This window comes from Crocuta crocuta, unplaced genomic scaffold (assembly GCF_008692635.1).
Source record: "Crocuta crocuta isolate KB4526 unplaced genomic scaffold, BGI_CrCroc_1.0 scaffold343, whole genome shotgun sequence".
Classification (NCBI taxonomy): domain Eukaryota; kingdom Metazoa; phylum Chordata; class Mammalia; order Carnivora; family Hyaenidae; genus Crocuta; species Crocuta crocuta.
In genome coordinates, this window is record NW_027532679.1 from 1,229,981 (window position 1) to 1,236,505 (window position 6,525).

General features: G+C 37.9%; 1 long non-coding RNA gene across 1 annotated transcript; it reads right to left on the reverse strand.

Annotated features, from left to right (window-relative positions):
• Positions 1–242: 242 nt before the first annotated feature.
• LOC144245410 (uncharacterized) lies at positions 243–1,500 on the reverse strand. The gene is made up of 2 exons (XR_013339251.1): positions 1,286–1,500; positions 243–442 (listed from the first exon to the last, which is right to left on the reverse strand). It is a non-coding gene; the product is annotated as an uncharacterized LOC144245410 (long non-coding RNA).
• Between the last annotated feature and the right edge of the window lie 5,025 nt (positions 1,501–6,525).

The window sequence follows — 6,525 nt, forward strand, 5'->3', positions numbered from 1 at the left end:
TCCATAGCATTTACTTTAAACTCTGACTTGAACTTGCCTTAAAATCTTATGTCAATCAATTGACTTCTAGGGGATTCTGTTTTCTTAAGAATAATGAAGGAAAAGAATAATGCCTGCTTGCTTGCTTGCTTGCTTTCTCGTTTTTTTGTTAACTCAATAGTTTTTTGTGAGGATCAATTATTAGGTGAAATTGACTCTACTTTAGTGGACCCACAACAAAACAAAAACAAACAAACAAAAAATAGTGGTTGCATCTTTTTGGTATTTCACTACCAGAGCATATGCTTCAGAGGACAGGGGCTGTTTCTGCACAAGGCAAGTAAGGTGAATAAAAAGTCTTGTGGATTCAGAGTCAGGAAGATGGCCTTTGGTCCTGCTTTGCTCCCATCTTGCCTCATGATGCTGGGCAGATCACGCCACCTACGCGGACTCGTTTCCTTATCTGTAAAGTAAGGGGCACTGAATGAGATCGTCTTTTAAGTTTCCTTTTCTCTCTGACAGCTTATGATTTTTGTACTTCTGGCGCTTAGCTCTGTGCCTTGCATATATTAGGAAATTAATCAATGTTTACTGAGTTGAATTTAGTTAATTGCTATTTATCATTAGTCAAGTGTCATTGACTCATCATGTCATTTGAGTTTCTGGAAAGAAGTTTAGTACTTTTTTATCATTCTTAGGGGAAATGTGGTGGTTCTAAAGATGATGGGTAATAATAGTAGTAATAATCAGTAACAAACATAAGTTGAGTGCTTGTTATTCATTCGAGAATTAAAATTTTTAATTCTTAGCATGAACTTATGAGACAGATATAGACATTAACTCCATTTTACAAATGAAAAGATGAACATGTTTAAATAACTGGATATGTTCATATACAGGCTCATAACAATTGACCTGAGGAAACAGCTGGTAGATGGTAAACCTAGAAGTTGCAATTTGTTTAGTCTGATTCCAAACAGGGTTGCCACACTCAGCAAATAAAAATACTAGGTGCCAAATTAGATTAGAATTTTAGATAAACTATGAATAATTATTTTACTGTAAGTATGTCCCTTGGGTAATATATTTTTTACCATTAGCTTATAGATTCAGCAGGTAAAATGAGTTCACCTGGAGAAAATTAAATTGAAACAGAACTCATATTTCTTACAGGAAACTTGGAATTCTCTATTGTAGGGCTGACTGGAAATCAGGGTAGAATTTAGTAGTAGGTGATAAAAAGATATAAAATGAAAGGTTTCCATATCAGGAAAATGGCCCCACATGTTGTGAAACTTTCTTTTACCTTGGATCTCTTATGCTGAGTGGCTTTGTGTCTTCATTTCTCTCATGAATGCCTTCTCTGCTTCTTGAGCTTTCCGTTTAAATTAAAAGGTGGGCCAAATGAAATTTTTAAAAAAAATTACACGAAATCTGGAATGATGACCCTGAGTATAGGCAAGTGCTCTTGTGGATGGTTTGAGAATGTAGCTTCCGTGAACTTGAGCTGGAATATTTGATGTGTCTGTTGCTATGACAATGGATTCACGTTAGTGGTGATGTAGAAGTTTGATCTGAACATTCACAATGAGGGCTCGTGTTCCAGCCTCTTTGTTACAATTCCAAGTCTCATCAAGTTGGAGACGGTCCACCTTTATCTAAGAAACTGAATCTACAGTAGGAGGCAGTATATTGCGTTGATTAATGCTGGGGCTCTGGAAGGAGTCAGGCCTTGGCTGTGGTCCACTAACCATCACTTTAACTCAATTTCCTCCATTGTGAAATGGGTATAATAATAGTTCCTACTTCATAGGCTTATGAGAAGAGGGTTCAGGAGGGGATTTATGTAAAATATTTAGCACGGTATCTGGCAACAGTTTTCAATAAATGCTTCTGCTGATGTTATTTTTATCATTATCATTAAATCACAGTAGTCTAGTCCAGGGAATCTTGGTGAAGTTTTATAAAGTTACATTTTTGTCACCCAGTTCACCCACCATGTGGAGGAAGAAGAGTTAAAACTGAAAACCAGAAACTGGAGTGAGAAAACAAGGGCTCTAGTTGTGGCTTCCCAATCTGGTTGTGGAATTACGGCAAGTTGTTTGCTAACTTTGAACCTCGTTATCTTTCCTGTGAAATAGCAATGATGACTATTCACGCCCTGCCGTGCCCTTCACAGTGTTGTGGGGATTAAATGAGATCCTATATGTGAAATACCTTATTTGTCATGAAGTATTACATACATGTAAAGATTGCCTGTATATAAGTAGCTAGCCATTTTCCATAGGGGCCTCTGCTAACCTGTGCTCCATCATGTTAGTGTTTCTCTCCTCAGTTTCAGGAATTGATCCTTATCTGCCCTCAGACAAGGCTACTCTTTGCCAGGGCCAAACATAGATACTGTAGCTTTACTTCTGCTAATTCTGTGATTTGGCAAGTTCATCCTTTTTCAGGTTTGTAAATGTGGGCAAGCCTCTGTGTGGCTCCATTTCTTTATCTATAAAATGGGCTGAAAACTACATATTTCATGAATTTGTTGTAGAAATTGATTAAGACAGCATACTTAAAGGATTTAGCATGACAGAAAATACTTTAAAAGTTAGGTATTAATCACTATGAAAGTTCTTTCTGTACATCTGTTTCTAACAGTGCTATCCTACGACTCCATACAATTTCACATTGGTTTTTCTTCCTTTTTAAGCTGCGGGAATCTGTAGCTATCACGTGAGAAGGCCACTAATAAATGCTATTCTTTTCAAAGAACTCTACATCTGCCTTCCATATCCATGCTTCATAAATCAGGAGCTGTTACTTCACTTTTTCACACATAACCATATGCTTTATATCGATGCCTACCTACATATATTAAAACTAAAATCATGTTTTGAGAAAAAAACTACTTTTAGCAAGCAACAAGACAAAGAATTGTATACACAGCAGTGTTCTCATATATTAGATTTAAGACATGGCATTATCTTTGCATTTTCATTATTTGATCACTCTGTCTAAAATTAGGTGCTCTCCACTGGGCTCCCCCCTATACCACTCCCTTGTGATTCTGGATCTGCCAGCATTTTAGAGTACTCAGTTTAATTTGGTTAACTAATGACTCTTGGCTATTAAATCAAAATCCTTTCTGTTCCACACTATTGATAGCGAACTTTCTAATCCCTGCTCAGTTCCTGACTGACTCTCACTGAGTTCAGTGGGGACAGTGGAAGTTTGACACAGGATGACCCTCACTCCCTTGCTCCATGTGAGAGCAGAATGGAGAGTGCTGGTGTGGGTACAGACTGGGTTTCCTGAGCCTCGTCCTCAGTTTCCAATCTGCTTCTCTTCTGATACAACAGTTCCCATGTGTTCCTGATGCCCTAGAAGTAGTTAGGCCTGGCCAGAATACCCAATTAAGGCGGACTGCAGACATCATATGGTGCTTTGAGGTGGGTCACATTTTCAAGTCATTAGTAATCCCAAGTGGCTACAGTTCAATGGCCAATCCCCAAAGAGTAGTTACTTATTCAAGCCCCGTCCCTAAGCAACAGAAAACCCAAGTCAATTTAGTTTTCACAGACTGAATTTTGAGTCCTATTCTTTGAAAACCTGTGAGCATTCCTTCTTGAAAGTTAACCAGTGAAATCAAGTTTGAAACAATTGATATTATTTATCTTTGCAACATCACCTAAATTGGCCTACTGGAGACAGTTTATCTCCCGGTTCAAAAGTCATTTTTCCAAGGAAAAAGGCCAATATTATCATGAAGTTAAAATCTACTCCCAGATACTTATGATCAAGACATTAGGATTTTCACACATTTCTGGTGGGAACATAAGATGGTACCCACCTTGAAGGACTCTGGGGAAGTTTCTTACAAAACTGACACACCAGATAATCCACATATTGTACTCCAAGATATTCATACAGAGAAATCAAAATTCATGCCCATCCAGAGATTTGTATACTAATTTATAGCTTCGTTTGCAATAGCCCCAAAATGCAAACAGCCAACGTGGACACTGCAGGTGGATGGATAAACAAATTGTGGCATATCCATAATTTAGACCAGCACCTACTAATAAAGGGGATAAATTACCAGTGCACACAACAACATAAATTTATCTCAAAGGCACTGTGCCAAGTGATGAAATCTGAAAAATAAATAGTATATACTGTATGAGTCCATTGATATGAAATTCTACAACAGTTAAAACTAATACTAGTGGTGACCTGGGGTGAGGCTCACAGTGGGGTCGACTGCAGAAGAACATGAGGGATCTTTGTGGAATAATAAAAAGGTTTTTTATATTGGTTGAGATGTTTACAAAGGTAAATACATGTGTCACAATGCACCAAAATATATTCTTAAATTGGTTGCATTTTGTTGTATGCAAATTATACTTCAATAGAAGTAACTTAAAAATAAAAATTCCATTAAGATACCATAAGCACGGTAGAATGAACTTTCAGTAATAATGATATTACTTCTTTAAAAACTTTTTTAAGTTTATTTATTTATTTTGAGAAAGAGAGGGTGAAAGGGGAAGGGGCAGAGAGAGGGGGGGAAAGAGAATCCCCAGCAAACTCCATGCTGTCACTACAGAGCCCAATGCAGGGTTTGAACTCATGAACTGTGAGATCATGACCTGAACTGAAATCAAGATCCGGATGCTTAACTGACTGAGCCACCCATGTGCCCCATGATATTACTTCTATATTCCTTATCAGATTATGAACAGGTTGGGTAAATGGTTGGACTCTGAAGTACAAATTCCTGCAGTAGATTTGAACATACTGTAAGAAATAAATATAGAAGATAATTCATATCTTCTCATTGCATTGTGTTCCAGTAACACAGATGCGGAATGTTTTCATTGGCTGCTAAATCCTTAAGGAGTAAGAACACCGTAGCAGTGTCCCAAATCTATCATTCTCATCCTAGATAAAACATATGTTATTGGTTCACAGAGTTTGTGGTCCACTGCCCAAAGCAAGTCTCATGGAAAAAACATTTAATTTTTTAAATTCTTTTTGTTCTTTGTAGGAACACCAAGTCTCTTTATTATGTATGATTTAAATTATTTATTCTTGGCTAATTCTGGGAAGGGGATCTTGAATGATCGATCAAAGTAAAACTAGACAAAGCAAAGATAACTATAGTGGATTGTAGTCTCTAAGGGCAGTTTTGGGGGGGTTAGAAGCTCTGGGTTCAAATCACAGGTATGTCATTTAAGAGCTACAGGTCTCAAGGCAAATGACTTGTTTTCTCCAAGTGTCAGTTTATATGCTTGTCAAATGAAGACAAAACACACACAGTATTGAATAAGAGTTAAAAGAAATGATACATATAACGTAGGCAGTATAAATTTTGGCATATGGGGGGAGAGGTATTTTTTTTACATTTTTTAAATGTTTTATTTATTTTTGAGAGAGAGAGGGAGAGACAGCATGAGCAGGGGAGTGTCAGAGAGAGAGGGAGACACAGAATCTGAAATAGGCTCCAGGCTCTGAGCTGTCAGCACAGATCCCGACGCGGGGCACAAACCCACTAACTGTGAGATCATGACCTGAGCCGAACTCAGACTCTTAACAGACTGAGCCACCCAGGCGCCCTGAGAGGTACTTTTTTGTATGCTCTAAAGTGTTAGGAGAGGAGAGGGGGCAAGATGGCGGAGAAGTAAGGAGCTCCGTACTTGCACTCACGCCCATACATCACACGGAAAAGAGCTGAAGCCATTGGAAACCTTACAAAACCTGAGAGATTGGGAGAAAAAGGACGCAGAATCCACTGAGAAAGCCTTCTAACGGCTACCTCAAGAAACAAGCCAGAGTACACAAGGTGTAGAGTCCCAAGTATCACTATGAATAGGAAAATAAAATAACCAAGGTCCCAACAAGAGAGACCAAGAGATACCATTAAAGTGTTAGGAGAAAATGAGGGCTTATTAACAAGAAAAAAATATGGATAGGAAAGGCTGATAGAGACAATGAGTTCTTCTGATTACGAACAGACTCATCAGGTTTCGAATATGCCAACAGCACAACATTTTCACACAAATTTTCTCTCTTTAAAGCAGAGATCTATCCTGACTCTCTGAGAAGGCAAGACAGATCAAGAGCAAGGAACTTGGAAGGGCATTTGCCTGATAATTTGCTCACTGACAGACATCTTTTGACAGGGAGATCAAAGGCTAAAAGGAAAATGCTTGCCAAGGCTTTTGATAGAGAATGGTCCAGAAATCCTATAGAGTTTTTAACAACTTTATATATAAGATTTCTGTGTCTGGAGATGGAAATCTTCTCAAGTGTGAGTATATAGTCAAAATTATATTAATTATTGATGGAAAACCCTATGCCTCGTGAGAAGTTACCTCTAAGTACTTCTGGTTGTGTTTCCTTAAATCATGCCTTATATCAGTTATTTAAATATAATAATGTGATATTAGTTGATGATTCTGGTTAGCTTTTTCATAAGGAATTTCTCCACTAAAAACTGGGTAGGAAAATGCACAGTTTTCCATTTGTTCAATTTACCTCAGCGTGTCAGGGGGT